The sequence below is a fragment of the Schistocerca gregaria genome, chromosome X (assembly GCF_023897955.1).
Source record: "Schistocerca gregaria isolate iqSchGreg1 chromosome X, iqSchGreg1.2, whole genome shotgun sequence".
Lineage (NCBI taxonomy): Eukaryota > Metazoa > Arthropoda > Insecta > Orthoptera > Acrididae > Schistocerca > Schistocerca gregaria.
Genome location: NC_064931.1, coordinates 203146228 through 203165811, shown reverse-complemented (window position 1 = coordinate 203165811; position 19584 = coordinate 203146228). Strand labels below are relative to the sequence as shown.

The window sequence follows — 19584 nt, the reverse complement described above, 5'->3', positions numbered from 1 at the left end:
CATCAAATGGGCATCTACCGTCTCTGCATTTGTGTACACTGCCGTTGCACGAGCCAAGACTGTTATTAGCTCTCTTTAGTAACCCATGTGCTTGTAAAGGTCGTAATGGACGTTGGAACAGTGAATGTTACAGGTAAACAAACAATGAATTACATCTCACGGCAACAGGGACATGTAAAACAAAGCACTGGCGGAGTACAAGGTAACCAGACGTCACCAAGATTGCATGTTCCTCATAATTCTAACGTTCTGTTCTTGTGTGTTTTCCAGTGTTAATGAGTTTTAAAAAACGAGTTGCAACATGGAAACAAAGCGTTTTCGATCCCATGTTGATAAAACATAGTTTCTTCATCTGTGTGTGAGGAATGTGTCCTGCAATTTATGCCGTACATTTTTGTTATACACCCTGTTGTTGCTCTGTCTATAAAATCATGCATTCATTCATTCAGCTGAAACCACTTTTCAGTGTTTTAGTTGACTAAGCTTTCCATTCATTCTTGCAAGTGGAACCATTCTGTAGTATTTTTATTAGTTTAACTGCTAAAACAATGGTACATCTACTGCTGAAAGTAACCCTACCAGGCATCTCGGTTAGTGTGCCAAAACTAAGATAAGCGTTTCATATATCCCTTTAATTATATACTGAGCAGCTCAGTTCTTCTTTTCATCATTTAAAACTAATGTATTGCTGTGGATTAAGTTGTTCCTGACGCAAATAACGCGTAACTAATGAAACTGATGATTTGAGCATAGAAATTGCCTTAGGAAGAAAGGAACATCGGCAAATTTTAGAGATTGTTTTTATGAAAAAATATGATGGCGTCCATTAATTGAAAACCGTTTTATTCTAGCCCTTAAGCGCTTAATCAGTCACTTATTTGTCTGAATGGTAAATATATTGAGCAGAAAGTCATATTACTGGTTACGTAAGTATAAATCGTACTCATAGGCACAAACCTCTTTATGTTTTACGGCCTCTGAAAAGCAGCAGGTATAGTTTTCCTCGGGAATGGCGAAGTACTACCGACATTCGTATATTGATACTGTAATTTCTCAGTTCAGTCTAACAGTGTGGATACCGCCCACGCTCGCACCGGTGTGGACAGCTGGGAGTAACGTGTTACACCACCAGCTGTAGTGCCGTTCAGAGCAGCAGGTAAGCGGTGCATATCGTCTGCTCTCTATTAGCAGCAAGCGCTGGCTACTCCAGTAACCACAGTGCAGAGTGCACTCCGTTTTGCGTGGCAGGTACGCACATTGTTGGAGGAGGAGGAGGAGCAGGATTGAGGAAAGTGCGCGGGGGGGGCTTAATTTTTGTAGTAACCTTCCGCTTGAGTGCGGCGGGTTGATTTACATATTAATATTCAATCTTTACTGGAGGAAATTGGAATTGTTGTAAATAATGTCCTCCGTCTTTTATGAGAGCCTGGCCACTGTTTCTGTGGTCAGCCAGAAAGCGATGGAGAACATACTGACTATATTTCCCCTGTTTGCAAGTCCACATTCTTGTCCAGCCCACTGAAAGAAAACGATTTTGAGTTCTAATTGACACATATATTTGGTAAAGTTTCCCACGCACAACATTGTAATATTCATTAAGGTCATACTGTCAGTAAATCTCTCTATCCTGAACAGCACTATGAGCAGTTTAGAGACAACCTCTAAGGGACGTTCCTACTAAATTGTCTTTCACCCTGACTACTGCTAATCAAATTAAATGTCACCACATGCCACGCGGATTTGTTAACATTACGGAATGCATACTAATAGTTCGTTTGCGAAATCTAAGCGACCCAAGACGATGCACAGTCCTCACGAGTTCACTTTCTATTATCACTGAAAATAAGCGTTTTGTAACAGCCTTTCTTTGACGTCATCAAAGGGAACGCGCGTTCCGGCATCTGAACGACGCGAATCTTACGGTGGATGGGTGCAAAGTGAAGCCTTCTTTTGCCTCTCGGGCTGTATTTATATATGTGGCGCAGTGGACTGTCAAGGTTCAAAAATGGCTCTGAGCACTATGGGACAACATCTGAGGTCATCAGTCCCCTAGAACTTAGAACTACTTAAACCCAACTAACCTAAGGACATCACACACATGCATGCCCGAGGTAGGATTCGAACCTGCGACCGCAGCGGTCGCGCGGTTCCAGGTTATAGGCGCTTCAGCGCCTATAACCGCTCGGCCACGACAGCCGGCTGACACCTGCTGTCACCCGCCCTTTGCACACAGTAGCAGTCTCTAAACGGGCGCTTTCTCGGACACACAATACTCAATAACAATGTTATGAATCAATTTAGAATCTTCGTAATTTTTACGTGCATGTAGGAAATTTGGTTAAAATCAGAGAAAAAGTTTTAGCTCGCCTGTATTAAAACTTTGCCTTCTACAATTTTTAGAAAGAAACTGACAGTAGAACATGATCTCTGAACTACAAATTTAAGAGACCTTACATTGGTTGTTATTAACATCAAGGTCCTAAAACTTGTTATAGCAGTATTATTTAATATGTTTCATCACGTGGTGTAACCAAAACTTTCTAGTATTAATATAACAGATACTTAATCTGCTACAAATAAAGACGTTTTTATTCCAAATTCATTTTCAGTAAAATTACTTGAAAACTATTAGATGTAGCTTAATGAAGTCACGTAGTTATTGTTTTTATGTTGAACTGATACAGTGCTTGTTTCGCCACACAGTCAATTCAAGCGGCTCTCATCATATCCATTTATGTTCACAACTTGTACAGTAGGAATGATCTGCTGAGAGTGCCTTAACGTAACCACGTAAAATACATTTATTTTGGAAATGTGCTTTTAATTCGTCCCTCCTAGAGGTAAAATAACTTATTTGTCGCTAAAAATGTGGACAACCCTAGTCATTGTTCACATAAAAACGAGAAATCTGAAAGGGTATGTAAGTTAAATCACTCAAATCCTGAGAGCATCCGAGAAGCTCACCATTTCACCAGAGAAGGCAAGGCTGGAGTTATGGAAGAAGTCGACGCCTCACCTGCAGACGCCAGAAGCTGAAGAACTACCACCTGGACACAACGGGATCTGGTCGGTTTGGAAATCTTTAAACAGATTACGATCAGGAGTTGGACGATCCAGAGACAACCTGAAGAAATGGGCTTCATAACAGAAGATACGTTCTGTGATTGTGGACAAGAACAAACCACAAGCCACATGCTCCAGTGCCTTTTGTGCCCTACATCCTCCACGAAGATTGATCTCCTGGAAACCACTCCAAGCACCTTGGCACCTTGGAGGTTGCAAAGTACTGGGCACATGTAATATATATATATATATATATATATATATATATATATATATATATATATATATATATATATATATATATTGATATTGGTGTGTATGGCTACTGTAAATTTGTATGTTTCTGACACGAGAATAAATAACTGAAAACATTCAAATAATAGAACTGAGTGCAAAATATTCATAAAGCCGAGATGGCCGCAGTGACTAATTTCATTCGGTTGTTCCATTCGACTGAAAAAAAACCGACTCAACGAAGAAAGAATCGGTCCCCATTTTTTTGTTAAAACCAAACTTTTATCCCATCACTAGCAGCAGGTCAGTTCTTGAAGTTTGGACGCTTGGATGCAAAACGGTTAGTATATACGTACAGGCGTGGTCCACGTAGTAGTGCAGTTACTGCAGTGCAGAATACATCCGGTAGTAAATTGTGTGACACGTTTGTGGGAAGACTGTTCGACGCAGAGAGAAAAAAAAGAAAAAGGAAAAACGACCAACACGCTGATGTGAGCTCATGTGAAGTACCACACATAAAAGCATCTGCACTCATACCTGATGTGTACGCCGAGCGCCTGCAATATCGACCACCCGCGGAACGGATTTGTAAAGCGGGCCCCGGACCGAGTAGGGGTTAGCTTTGCCGGTTCCCCGATGTACGCCAACCCTCATCGGCGACTACTAGGCGGCCATACATGCAACAGCAGGGGTCAAGATATCTACGATCGTACTTTCTGACGGGACATTGTCAGATGGTGCTCATCCAGGCTTACCCGGGTAATCCTTTTGTTGATTAACTTTTATGGCAAAGTTGAACTTCCCTCTTGCACAGTGAAAGTAATTTGTGTTTGAACTGGAATAATTTACTGATTTCAATTAGTTATTTTGTCCCTCAGAAGTGGCCAGTAAGAGGGTTATATTTTGTGTCTGAAGAATCTTCTTGGTTGGCAGTTAGACTTATAAAATCCTTACAAGTGACTTGTAACACTGTTTTTCTGTCCATAGTCAGTGGACATAGCAGTCGCGACGGGAAACTTTAATATTATTGTCACGTGTGCAGGCGTGTTCCATAGGCAGCGAATACCGTTCATTTGGTCGATTGTTATAGTGTGTCAAGCATGCTGTAACCAATGGACACATCCAAGCAGGTGCTACTTCTGCTCCAGAAGATACATCGAACTAACTAACTTCTCGTCAAAGGCCTGGAGTCCTTGTCGGGAACGAATCCGGAGGTCTCCCAACGTCTCGCCGAGACTGACAGATTAGTCAAGAACTTCCTCACGTCTCCCTCACTGTTCCAACATTTTGACAAGAAGGTGGAACCTTGGACCAACTACGTGGCTTGTATGGAGTAACACTTTGTAGCCCACAGTATCACTGAGGACACGCAGCATGCCGCCTACTGCCTAGCGTTTGCGGGCCCTGAGATCTATCGCGTCATGCAGCAGTTACACCCAGAGGTGGATCTCAAAGCTCTCTCTGACGACACTCTGAAGATCTTTCTTAGTTCTTCAATGCACAGAGCCATGTAACTACTGCCTGGCGCCGTCCGGGGTGGCCGAGAGGTTCGAGGCGCTACAGTCTGGAACCGCGCGACCGCTACGGTCGCAGGTTCGAATCCTGCCTCGGGCATGGATGTGTGTGATGTGCTTAGGTTACTTAGGTTTAAGTAGTTCTAAGTTCTAGGGGACTGATGACCATAGAAGTTAAGTCCCACAGTGCTCAGAGCCATTTGAACCACTTACTGCCTGGCATGAATTTTTAGCTACTACAAGACCACCGGGTAGTCATACCGGGAATGGGTTGCGCATCTTCAAGGTTTATACCAAGATTGCTGTTCCGTCTGTCAGAATCCTACCTGTCAACAGTCCTATAAGGCTTCCCTGGTGCGCGACATAATTATCGTTCATGTTCCAGGCGACACCCTCTGTTTCGATCTGTTGCAACTAACAGATCTTCATTGGACACATGTCTTCTAGTTATACGGGCGTTAGAGCAGTTATTACGTTCCAGTGCCTCTCTCCATGATCCACCCTCTGTGTATGCCGCCCGACTAAGCCCTCCTCCAAGAATATGCAGCCATTCGGGGCACCAGCTTCGAGTCCCCGACTTTGCACTAATCGTCTCCCACTTCCGTTCCTGTCGTGTCCACGTTTTTCTACCAGCATCCGCGACATAAATGTCCCACCAGCGCGCAGAATTCATTGCCTGTGGTAAGGGCGACATAGAGCTGAGGTGTGCCAGTCTTCCACCAAGACGTTGGTTGATTTCACACGTTTAGATCTGTCTGATACTGGGGAGGACGACGCTGCCTGCGACTTTCCCACCTTTTCCGTGGTCCAGACGGTTTTTCGACATTCCAAGAAAGCCATTTCCACCCGACTGTCAATTAACAACGTACCTCTCGACTTTTATGTCGATACTGTCTCGTCTGTAACTATCATTGACTGGGGGTCGTATAAGCGGGTATGCGAGTAGGGTCCCCGCCCTTACGCCCATTCTACATCCCTCTTTGCATTTATAACAACGATCTTATTCCGATATGCGGCCAGTTTTCCTCTTCTATGATTCTGCTCTTTCTGTCCAGGAAATCACGGATAAGTTTTGCTTACAGGAATTTCTGACAAAGTCTGGCTTTGTCTTCAAGCAATCCAGTACGGGAGTCGTCGGCTTTGAAGGCCATGTGACCCTTCTTTCCACAGTGACGCTTAAGTTCTTTAAGACAAGCAGTGTACCGCTCGCCCTTAGGGACATTCTCTCTCATCTGGCTGGTGGACGTGTCTACATCTACACTGATACTCTGCAAATCACATTTAAGTGCCTGGCAGAGGGTTCATCGAACCACATTCACAATTTTCTATTATTCAAATCTCGTGTAGCACACGGAAAGAGCGAATAACTATATCTTTCTGTATGAGCTCTGATTTCCTTTATTTTATCACGGTTATCGTTTCTCCCTATGTAGGTAGGCGTCAACGAAATATTTCCGCATTTGGGAGAGAAAGTTGGTGACTGTAATTTCGTGAGAATATTCCTCCGCTACGAAAAACGCCTTTGTTTTAATGATGTCCGTCCCAAATCCTGTATCATTTCAGTAGCACCCTCTCCCCTATTTACTGATAATACAAAACGTGCTGCTCTTCTTTGAACTCCGTCAATCCTGTCTGGTAAGGATCCCACACTGCGCAGCAGTATTCTAAAGGAGGACGAACAAGCGTAGTGCAGGCAGTCTCCTTAGTAGATCTGTTACATTTTGTAAGTGTCCTGCTAATAAACTCAGTCTTTGGTTAGCCTTAGCCGCAAAATTTTCTATGTGTTCCTTCCAGTTTAAGTTGTTCTTAATTGTAATTCCTAGACATTTAACTGAATTTAGGGCCTTTAGATTGGACTGATTTATCGGGTAACAGCAGTTAAATGGTCTCCTTCTAGCACTCATGTGGATGGCCTCACACTTTTCGTTATTTAGGGTCAATGCGATATTTCGTACCATACAGATATCTTTTCTAAATCGTTTTGCAATTTTTTTTTTTTTGATCTTCTGATGACTTTACTAGTAGGTAAACTGCTCAGATTTATATAGATAAGGAACAGCAGCGGGCCTGTAACACTACCTAGGGGAACGCCAGAAATCACTTCTGTTTTACTCGATGACTATCTGTCAGTTACTACGAACTGTGACCTCTCTGACATGAAATCACAAATCCAGTCACATAACTGAGACGATATTCCAGAAGCACGCAATTTCACTACGAGCCGCTTGTGTGGTACAATGTTAAAGGCCTTCCGCAAATCCAGAAATACGGCATCAATTTGAAATCCCTTGTAAATGGCACTCAGCACTTCATATGAGTAAAGAGCTAGTTGTGTTTCACAAGAACGATGTCTTCTAAATCCGTGTTGGCTGTGTCAATAGACAGTTTTCTTCGAAGTCATTCATAATGTTCGAACACAATATATGCTCCAAAATTCTGCTGCGTATCGACGTTAACGGTATGGGCCTGTAACTTAGTGGATTACTCCTACTACCTTTCTTGAATATTGGTGTGATCTATGCAACTTTCCAGTTTTTGAGTACGAATCTTTCGTCACTACTCCGAGGATATCTACTTCTACGTTACTCAGGTTGGCAGCTGTTCTTGATTAGAATTCTGGGTTATTTACTTCGTCTTCGTTTGTGAAGGCATTTCGTAAGGCTGTGTTCAGTAACTCTGCTTTGGAAACACTGTCTTAGATAGTATCTCCATTGCTATCGCGCATAGAAGGCACTGATTGTGTCTTGCCGCTTGCATACTTCACATACGATCAGAATCTATTTGGATTTTCTCCAAAGCTTCGGGACAAAATATTGTTGTGGAAACTGTTGTAAGCATCTCGCATTGAAGTCCGGGCTAAATTTCTAGTTTCTGTAAAAGATCCCCAATCTTCAAGATATTGCGTCTCTTTAAATTTGGAATGTTTTTGCTTTGTTTCTGCAACATTTTTCTGACCCATTTAGTGTACGAAGGAGGATCAGCTCCGTCGTTTGTTTATTTATTTGGTATAAATCTGTCAATTGTTGCCGATACTATTTCCTTGAATTTAAGCCACATTTGGTCTACACTTATACCGTTAATATGGAAGGAGTGGAGATTGTCTCTCAGGAAGTCGTCAAGTGAATTTTGATCTGGTTTTTTTTTTGTATAGGTATATTTTTCGCTTAGTTTTCGAGGATCTTGGGGTTACTGTATTAAATCTCGCTACGGCAACCCTGTGTTCACGAACCCCTATATCCGTGTTGATGCTTTTTATTAACTCAGGATCATTTTTTCGAAGAGCTCTTCGCCAAAATAGAGCTCAAGCAGGCCTATCTACAGCTTCCGTTGGATGCCACCTCCTAGCAGCTTCGCATCATTAATATGCCATTAGACTATTTCAATATAATCGTTACCGTCTGATGAAGCCAGTGCACTTGCCGTCTTTCGGCGATTTCTGTAACAATTGACATGTAAGGCCCCGGGCACAGCCAATTATTTAGATGGCAGGCAAAGACTCACAGACCATGGCTAACAATCTTCATTCTCTGTTTACAGTGTCCCAAAAGGCCAACCTTAAGAGTAACTAGGACAAATGCTATTTTTTTGTCAATAAAGTGCAATACGTACGCCATGTGTTCAGTGCAGTGGGGTTCAGGCCAATGCCCTAATGTGTGGACGCCATTCAACAAATTTCTCCTCCTTCCAACACTACTCAACTAAAGTCAGTCCTTGGCCAATTAAACTATTATCAAAGGTTCATTTCTGATGTGGCAGCCATGGCCGAGCCCTTACATAGACTACTTGGTAAGAATGTGAAATGGCTCTGGTCGTACAACAGCGCCAATTCTTTCCGGGCACCCAAAAAGGCTCTCCCCCAACACACGTGACTGGCAGCAAATGATCCATCCAGACCTCTGAGCTTAGATCCCTATGCTTCCAATTACGGCCTGAGCGCTATCCTGTCCCCGGTTATGGATGGTAGGAGAGACCTGTGACCTTTGTGTCTAAGTCGTTGTGAAACGCTCAGAGGAACTATAGTCAAATTGAAAAAGAAGCGTTGGCAATTATTTTTGGGGTCAAGATGTTCCACGATTATGTCTATGGCAGCACGTTCACGGTCATAATAGACCATAAACCCTTACTTCCGCTCTTTAAAATTACAGCTTTTGTCACCATAAAAGCAACTCGTCACTTTTAGCGGTGGGCCTTCCTCTTGTCTAGTTATAAGTACGATATTCAGTACCGCTCCACCTCTCACCAGTTTAATACTGATTTACTTTTCCGCTTACCACTTGGACAGGACTTGGCTTTCGACTATGATCTCGACACGTATTTCCATTTAGACGCTGCAGCAGCAGAAGTAGTCGCCAACCTCGAATTGAACGCCATGCTCTTTGCCCGGCTCACGGACACCGACCTTATTCTGTGGAAAGTTCTTCATTGGACCCACGTCGGATGGCCGGCTGACCGCCGACAGTTGACGCCCCCCCCCCCCCCCTCCGAGCTGTGAGCTTACTACTACTGCTAAAATGAGCTGTCCGCTCTTCAGGGGGTCCTTTTACTCCAGGGCGGCAACGGACGGACGATGGTCGTCGACCTCACGGCACTGGTGTTCACTACGAGACTGGGACACCAACACGGCCGGTCGCGGTGGCCGAGCGGTTCTAGGCGTTTCAGTCCGGAACAGCGCGACAGCTACGGTCGCAGGTTCGAATCCTGCCTCGGGCATGGATGTGAGTGATGTCAGGTTATTTAGGTTAAAGTAGTTCTAAGTTCTAGGGGACTGATGATCTCAGATGTTAAGTCCCATAGTGCTCAGAACCATTTGAACCATTTGACACCAACACGTCTATTGGCTCGGCATGGACAAAGACATCACCACGACGGTCACGTCTTGTCACTTCAGAGTAGGCAAGCAGCCTTCTCTAGCAACATCTTTTCTTGTACCCATGCCTTGACTCATTTGTCTCAACTCCACATCGATTTCGCTGCGCCATTTCTCGGTGACCTGGGTTATAATGGTCGACGCCGGTACTGGGTTTCCCTACATCTTGCAAACGTTCAAAACTTCCACCAGTGAGACCATTCACGTGTTCAGTTGCATCTTTGCCGTTGAAAGGTGATCTTATACCATTTTTACTGTTAACGGACCGCAATTTACATCAGCAGACTTTTTTTTCGGCTTCCATAATGGCATTGAACTTCTTCACACCGTCCCGCTCCATCCCGCATCTAGTGGCTGAGTGCAACGGTTCGTTCGCACATTTAAAACGCAGATTGTGCAAATTGATTCTCCACCACCTGTTGGAGAATGCGATATCGACCTTTTTGGTTACTTACCAGTTTACCCCAGCAGAGCCCTTACATGCGTGTCCCCACCGGTCCTTACTGTTTTTATTTGCTTCCGTCCCTGTCTCTCCTTCAGTTTAGGCATTTATCCATCCAAAAGATCGTTCCCATGGGGCACCAGTCTTTATCTCCCATTTGCTTGGGGTCTCCATGGGCCCTGCGTGTCCGAAACATCTTAATCAGTTGCGGCGCCGCCGTGGGGAGACTCCTCCTTTCAGTGACTTACCCTTCTTTCCTGTTGCATATAGCAGCCTTCCCAATCACCCAGAGCCCGAGATGCCCCTTCCACCCGGGCATGACACTGCTTTCAGGGCTCCAGCCTTCACAGCTGATCGTCCACCAGTGCCACCAATTCCCGTGGACGCGGACCCCAGGATGCCAGTAGCCCCGCCCTCCGACACAGTCCTGGCAGAACCGCAGGACATCGAGATGCACTGCGCCCTCCCTCGCCATATATTGAGGGGGTAGAGGCGTCGGAGGGGGAGCAATAATGTGTCTACGCCGTGAGCTTGCAACACCGACCACCCGCGGAACCGACCTGTAATGCGGGCCCCATTCCGAGTAGGGGTTACCTTCTACGGTCCCTCGGTATACGCAAATTCCCATCGGCGGTCAATAGGCAGCCACAAATGCGCCACCAGAGGTCGCGATATCTACGGTTCTACTTTCTTCCGCACACCCCGTGACGGGACATAGTCGGCAATGTATCCTGGAGTGAGAGTACTATACAGGGTGGTCCATTGATAGCGACCGGGCCAAATATCTCACGAAATAAGCATTAAACGAAATAACTACAAAGAACGAAACCCGTCTAGCTTGAAGGGGGAAACGAGATGGCTCTATGTTTATCCCGCTAGATAGCGCTGCCATAGGTCAAACGGATATCAACTGCGTTTTTTTAAATAGGAACCCCCATTTTTTATTACATATTCGTGTAGTACGTAAAGAAATATGAATGTTTTAGTGGGACCACTTTTTTCGCATTGAGGCACATGGCACTGTAATAGTCACAAACGTATAAGTACGTGGTATCATTTAACATTCCACCAGTGCGGATGGTATTTGCATCGTGACATATTACCCGTGTTAAAATGGACCGTTAACCAATTGCGGAAAAGGTCGATATCGTGTTGATGTATGGATATCGTGATCAAAATGCCCAACGGGCGTGTGCTATGTATGCTGCTCGGTATCTCGGACAACATCATCCAAGTGTCAGGACAGTTCGCCGGATAGTTACGTTATTTAAGAAAACAGGAAGTGTTCAGCCACATGTGAAACGTCAACCACGACCTGCAACAAATGATGATGCCCAAGTAGGTGTTTTAGCTGTTGTCGCAGCTAATCCGCACATCAGTATCAGACAAATTGCGCAAGAGTCGGGAATCTCAAAAACGTCGGTGTTGAGAATGCTACATGGTATTTACAGGTAATCACGCTGTAACAGCATGCGTTCTCAGAAATGATAAGTTCACAAAGGTACATGTATCACATTGGAACAACCGAAATAAAATGTTCAAACGTACCTGAGTAATTTAAAAAACCTACCTGTTACCAACTGTTCGTCTAAAATTGTGAGCCATATGTTTGTGACTATTACAGCGCCGTCTATCACAAATCAAAAAAAGTGGTCCAACTAAAACATTCGTATTTCTTTACGTACTACATGAGTATGTAATAAAACATGGGGGTTCCTATTTTTAAAAAAACGCGGTTGAAATCTGTTTGACATATGGCAGCGCCATCTAGTCGGCCAACCATAGCGCCATCTGGGTTCCCTGTTCAAGGTAGACGAGTTTCGACCTTTGTAGTTTTTAAGTTTGACACTTATTTCGTGAGATATTTGGCCCGGTCACGACCAATGGACCAGCCTGTATAGGTGCACGCCGAGGCACAGGAGTGTTCATATCGAGCGGGCCGCTCCCGGTTGCAGCCGAGGCACCGTCAACGTCGTCCCCGGAAGTCTTCACGTCATCGGCATCCCAGATGGTTACATGGTCTCCGACGGTGCTCATCCATTCTTACTCAATTGACTGTATTGTTGTTTAACTTTTATGCCAAAAGTCGAACATCCGTCTTGCGCAGTGATACTGAGTTGCGTTTTAACAAGAACAATTTCCTGCTTTTAAATTCTTTATTGCGGGTCTCAGAAGTGTCCAGTAAGATGGTTACATTTTATGTCTGAAGAATCTTTTCGGTTGGCAATTAGAGTTACAATAAAATCTTTATAAGTGACTTGGAACATTCTTTTTCTGTCCATAGCCGGTGGACAGAGCAATAACCGTTACATCCTGTATAATATGATTTATTCAATGAAGTGTACAAGTAGCGCTCGGCAACAGTGGCTATAGTTCTGTACGAGCAGACGTTGGTCCAACACAGAAGCAGTGTCTTTAGAAAGCTTGAAACAGAATCATCAATAAAAGGTTTCTTAGAACTAACACCACAAACATTCTTCAAAAGCATTCATCAGCAGCAGCCAGCAGTACTGACTTTCAGGCTTTCAGCTGCGCCTACGTTTCATTCGTTCAAGGATGCTACTGAGGATTGATATTTATATCTAAGACGCCTCCATAACTATCTTATAAGTTTAGGATAAGTCTCGTAATTCTGATATTCAGATGTCTTTATTCCTTTCGTGGTTACCAAAGGATTTAATTTTTCTGCAAAGTGTATCTTGTCCTGTCGACGACCCTAGCGTGTTGCCACACTTTCGCATTGATAAAGTGTTGTCTTAATTTACGATAGTTTTAAAACATATCTTTGGCCTTCTGTCATAAATGTCAGTCTGTCAAATCTGTTTCTGGTCGCAATGGATCCATCATAAAAAAAATTAACTCCTATAGCAGCATTTTGCACCTCATTACATAATATTATGTTAATATTACAGTCCCAGTAACATGTTGCAGCAGCCACGCTTAAATTTTCATCGAGGATAGAAAGTGTAGTTACAGTCATACAGAGATTGGCTTACGCACTTCAAAAGCTGAAGTCAACGTTAAGATGCTTGTCAGCACCGGGAATTTGAGCAAGTAATCATATGGCGACTCATCAGTTAGTGAATGTGTAATACGTTTTACACGAGATACAGAAGAGCGTTCTCAGAAATTAAAATTTACGTATGTTGCTTAGGAGCAGGTCTTGAAAACAGCACGGAGTCGATTTTCTCCGATCGGAGAGTGGGTGCAGGGTTTTGTCCTCACGTTCGTAAATGACATTGCACTATTGGCTGTATGGTCAAATGCCGAGAGCCAGTAAATAAAAAAAGGGGGAAAACGCACACAGTTGCAAATCAGGCAAATAGAGGAGCATGTGACAGATAAATACGTGGAATACTTAGCCCGCGACCTGCCCACTGCCAGCTATAGTTGTAGCGCGAACTGTGTGCTACACTCGCTGCAGTACGCAACAGCAGAGTTACTTCGAATCAGATGGCTCTTCTGACAATTTAATCTCTAGCCGCCCCTCACAACTTTCGCTTTCGAAGCATCAGCATTTCCAGAGTGTTTCAATAAACATCGATGGCACATATGCTCGACAGGTGACGAAATTTGTAGTCAACTGAATCCCATTAGCCACCTCAGTAAATCCTGTGCTTGTCGTAATACCACGAAGTTTATTAACATTGACAAATTCCATCAAACTGATGCACAGTGGATTCCAGAAACGAATAATCCACCGTCATCTATTAACTGAACTGAAAGTTCCAGGTAGAACTATTCAATTCCAGTCGTACATTGCAACAAAGGCTCCATTAATTAATTGAAATACGTATTTGCTGATTGAGTACCCTACATTGACATTTCATCATAGGAAACATACCTTGTACAATATTCGTCAATTATTCGCTAAAGGTCTTTTTACTATCCAAGTCTCCTAAGAATATGCGTACAGAACAGTTTTCGCATTATTTATTTTCTCTTACAGAAGGAAGACAGCAATGTTGACTGCAGATAAAACCACAGAGGGCCTTCGGTAAGCGACACTATATGAAACTGCAGATGACAGTAGTGAACCACGAAAATGTGCCGTTAAAGCATTGTTTCCAAAAATATCATCATTATATGCAGTATTATGTGAAACGCATGCAGTGTCCACTGAAAGAGTAGCGCGTGCGTCAGAGAATAGGAAGTTAACTTAATCATTTCAAAGTGATTTTTCGTTCTGTTGGTTAAATGCAGTGTCCACTGAAAGAGTAGCGCGTGCGTCAGAGAATAGGAAGTTAACTTAATCATCTCAAAGTGATTTTTCGTTCTGTTGGTTAAATGGATACAATGACAGTGAGGTCGGGGTGTTAGTGTGATGCTGGGCAGAGCAGTTCCTCGTTTCAATAAAATTTTACTGAACATCGCTTCCCCTATGGTTTTTACACGTATGTGAAATCTTTTAGTTCGAACGAGGTCTGATGCAACGTGAGCATGTTGTAAGGTAGGTGTTCCAAAAGTAATTTAAGTATTAGTTAAAACTTTGCGTTGGAGCACGACTCGAATCCGAGCCTACAGCACAGTGTGAGCTACTAACTGTTCTATCTGTGCGCGCTTCTCAGACCCACTCAGGGCTTTAATTGGTCAGTAGTTCCTCTCCTCACCTATACTCCAAGTAAATCTCTGATTGTGTAGTTAAGTGGAAATCTTCCGTGCATCTTTTCTTGAGGAGGTGGTCTTCCCAATCAGGTAAAGGAATAGGGTGAAGCTATGCGAAACGATGTGTTTTCGGATAGCTATATCGTGTTTTCTTTATTAGAGAGAAGAATAAGAAAACCACAAAATGAGATATGGATGTTCTCTTCCAATGAAATTATGTTCATAGTTTAATGCAGATGAAACGCGACAGCTTGGAGAATGATTCGCGAAGCTGGGTTTATATCATTCAAGTTATTTAAGTTGTTAGGCACATTATCACAAAAATAGTAACAGAACACAGCGAAGTATATAAAGTACAGAGAACCAGTTATCTTGCATTCTACATATGTAAAACAGAAAAACTTCCCATACACGTTACAAAGAATAGACGGCCTCTTCCAGGCTCAGACACATCGACGAATTTCAGTAGTCAAGCATCTGTACCTCAATGGAGAGGCTCTGAGCACTATGGGACTTAACATTTATGGTCATCAGTCCCATAGAACTTAGAACTACTTAACCCTAACTAACCTAAAGATATCACACAACACCCAGTCATCACGAGGCAGAGAAAATCCCTGACCCCGCCGGGAATCGAACCCGACAACCCGGGAGCGGGAAGCGAGAACGCTACCGCACAACCACGAGCTGCGGACCCTCAGTGGAGAGGTTAAGTAGTCTCCACAACAGCCTAACTGCACCCCACACGGTAAATAATAATAGAAAACATGATTTGTTAGAACAATTAGAAATACTCGTACTGTTACACGAAGTAAAATTTTGTGAAAGCGTGTTGGATGAACAAATGCAGTTCAACAGCCATGCCTTTTTCAGCAATTTTTAAGTTTGTTTTTTCCTGAAAAAAATTACTTAATAATTGCAACCATTTTATAACACAAAGTCACATTTGATATCCACACAAACAGTTGTTTTCCAAATATCTTCTATGAATAAATACACTACTGGCCATTAAAATTGCTACACCAAGAAGAAATGCAGATGATAAACGGCTATTCATTGGACGAATATATTATACTAGAACTGACATGTGATTACAATTTCACACAATTTTGGTGCACAGATCATGAGAAATCAGTACCCAGAACAACCACCTCTGGCCGTAATAACGGCCTTGATACGCCTGGGCATTGAGTCAAACAGACCTTGTATGGTGTGTACATGCAGCTTCAACACGATACCACAGGTCATCAGGTGTAGTGACTGGCGTATTGTGAAGGGCCAGTTGCTCGGCCACCATTGACCAGACGTTTTCAGTTGGCAAGAGATCTGGAGAATGTGTTGGCCAGGGCAGCAGCCAAACATTTTCTGTATCCAGAAAGGTCCGTACAGTACCTGCAACATGCGGTCGTTCATTGTCCTGCTGAAATGTAGGGTTTCGCAGGGATCGAATCAAGGGTAGAGCCACGGGTTGTAACACATCTGAAATGTAACGTCCACTGTTCAAAGTGCCGTCAATGCGAACAAGAGGTGACCGTGACGTGTAAACCAAAGGCACCCATACCATCAAGCCGGGTGATACGCCAGTATAGCGATGACAAATGCGCGTTCACCGCGATGTCGCCAAACACGGATGCGACCATCATGATGCTTTAAACAGAACCTGGATTCATCCGAAAAAATGACGTTTTGCCATTCGTGCACCCAGGTTCGTCGTTGAGTACACCATCGCAGTCGCTCCTGTCTGTGATGCAGCGTTAAAGGTAACCGCAGCCATGGTCTCCGAGTTGATAGTCCACGCTGCTGCATACGTGGTCGAACTGTTCGTGCAGATGGTTGTTGTCTTGCAAACATCCCCATCTGTTGACTGAGGGATCGAGACATGGCTGCACGATCCGTTATAGCCAAGTGTATCAGATGCCTGTCATCTCGACTGCTAGTGATACGAGGCCGTTGGGATCCAGCACGGCGTTCCGTATTACCCTCCTGAACCCACCGATTCCATATTCTGCTAACAGTCATTGGATCTCGAGCAGCGGGAGTAGCAATGTCGCGATGCGAAAAACCGCAATCGCGATAGGCTACAATCCGACCTTTATCAAAGTCGCAAACGTGATGGTATGCATTTCTCCTCCTTACACGAGGCATCACAACAACGTTTCACCAAGCAATGACGGTCACCTGCTGTTTGTGTATGAGAAATCGGTTGGAAGCTTTCCTCATGTCAGCACGTTGTAGGTGTCGCCACCGGCGTCAACCTTGTGTGAATGCTCTGAAAAGCTAATCATTTGCATATCACAGCATCTTCTTAATGTCGGTTAAATTTCGCGTCTGTAGTACGTCATCTTCGTGGTGTAGCAATTTTAATTGCCAGTAGTGTAATAATGTAACATCTTTCTGTCGTCTTACAAATAATAACATCTATGTATGGATCAAAATGTAAAGATAAAATGAATTAATTTGGATTACGAATTTACTGTAATACCAAATGTATGTATATGTCTATAAATATGTCCACTCAAATCGTACTTAAGAACTATGTAACAACTGCTGGAAACAGTAAGTAATTTTTCAGTTTTGTCTTAGTTTTGTAAATATTGTAGTCACAATGTGTCATCTCATAATATCTATGTTTAGTCTTAACAGGACCCGTAGTAACAGTAGACTGATCAAGCACCTGGATTTGAGCCCCGAGGACTCACAATGCAACGTTCATTGAAATAAAAATCACGATATGTGACTCAGGGTGATTTGCTTCGTTATATTATGAAAGCAATAGAGTCACTGAAAAAACGCTGATAGCAATGGATAAAATTAAGTGTTTAAGTATAGATGTATTTCTATCACTGCCCGAGTTTCAAGAAAACTCTTTAATACAATATTTTATAATTATATTCGATGAAGATGGGAAAAGCGAGTTTAAAGAATTCAAACAGGCTCACTGTAAAAGGGGCTAAAGAATCAAAACTGAGGATTTCATTCAGAATATATTATATGGACAATGATGGGTTTATATCCAATGGATAAATGTTTCAGGCGATAGAAAGGATGGTTGGAAATACACTCCCGGAAATTGAAATATGAACACCGTGAATTCATTGTCCCAGGAAGGGGAAACTTTATTGACACATTCCTGGGGTCAGATACATCACATGATCACACTGACAGAACCACAGGCACATAGACACAGGCAACAGAGCATGCACAATGTCGGCACTAGTACAGTGTATATCCACCTTTCGCAGCAATGCAGGCTGCTATTCTCCCATGGAGACGATCGTAGAGATGCTGGATGTAGTCCTGTGGAACGGCTTGCCATGCAATTTCCACCTGGCGCCTCAGTTGGACTAGCGTTCGTGCTGTACGTGCAGACCGCGTGAGACGACGCTTCATCCAGTCCCAAACATGCTCAATGGGGGACAGATCCGGAGATCTTGCTGGCCAGGGTAGTTGACTTACACCTTCTAGAGCACGTTGGGTGGCACGGGATACATGCGGACGTGCATTGTCCTGTTGGAACAGCAAGTTCCCTTGCCGGTCTAGGAATGGTAGAACGATGGGTTCGATGACGGTTTGGATGTACCGTGCACTATTCAGTGTCCCCTCGACGATCACCAGAGGTGTACGGCCAGTGTAGGAGATCGCTCCCCACACCATGATGCAGGGTGTTGGCCCTGTGTGCCTCGGTCGTATGCAGTCCTGATTGTGGCGCTCACCTGCACGGCGCCAAACACGCATACGACCATCATTGGCACCAAGGCAGAAGCGACTCTCACCGCTGAAGACGACACGTCTCCATTCGTCCCTCCATTCACGCCTGTCGCGACACCACTGGAGGCGGGCTGCACGATGTTAGGGCGTGAGCGGAAGACGGCCTAACGGTGTGCGGGACCGTACCTCAGCTTCATGGAGACGGTTGCGAATGGTCCTCGCCGATACCCCAGGAGCAACAGTGTCCCTAATCTGCTGGGAAGTGGCGGTGCGGTCCCCTATGTCACTGCGTAGGATCCTACGGTCTTGGCGTGCATCCGTGCGTCGCTGCGGACCGGTTCCAGGTCGACGGGCACGTGCACGTTCCGCCGACTACTGGCGACAACATCGATGTACTGTGGAGACCTCACGCCCCACGTGTTGAGCAATTCGGCGGTACGTCCACCCGGCCTCCCGCATGCCCACTATACGCCCTCGCTCAAAGTCCGTCAACTGCACATACGGTTCACGTCCACGCTGTCGCGGCATGCTACCAGTGTTAAAGACTGCGATGGAGCTCCGTATGCCACGGAAACTGGCTGACACAGACGGCGGCGGTGCACAAATGCTGAGCAGTTAGCGCCATTCGACGGCCAACACCGCGATTCCTGGTGTGTCCGCTGTGCCGTGCGTGTGATCATTGCTTGTACAGCCCTCTAGCAGTGTCCGGGGCAAGTATGTTGGGTCTGACACACCGGTGTCAATGTGTTCTTTTTTCCATTTCCAGGAGTGTAGTTTAAAAAGGCCACAGCTTCAGAAGATTGTAGATGGAACACTACTGTGTGTGGACAAAGATGGGGATGGAAAAAATTATTTTGAAAAGTTTTACTCTGTGGTGTACAACACAAATGGTCGCAAAAAGATGATGGTTGACGTTTAGCTTACAGTTCCTTCCAACCTGCATTCTAAAGCTAAAGGGGCGGAGTGGTCTCTCATATTGTGAAAGTTATGTTTGATGTCTCCTCCTGCACATATTTCTCCAGACTCTGAGTGTGTTTATTTCACATAGTCTGAGGTAAGGCTCTGAGTGACATTTATTTGTGAGTACTTGTTTCAAACACTATTGATGAATCAATACTGTTACAGTCTAAATATGATTAATACAGGTATTG

General features: G+C 44.2%; 1 pseudogene; it reads left to right on the top strand.

Moving 5' to 3' along the window:
* Window positions 1-14909: 14909 nt before the first annotated feature.
* On the top strand, window positions 14910-19352 carry LOC126297967 (calcineurin subunit B type 2-like; annotated as a pseudogene).
* The last annotated feature ends 232 nt before the right edge of the window (window positions 19353-19584 follow it).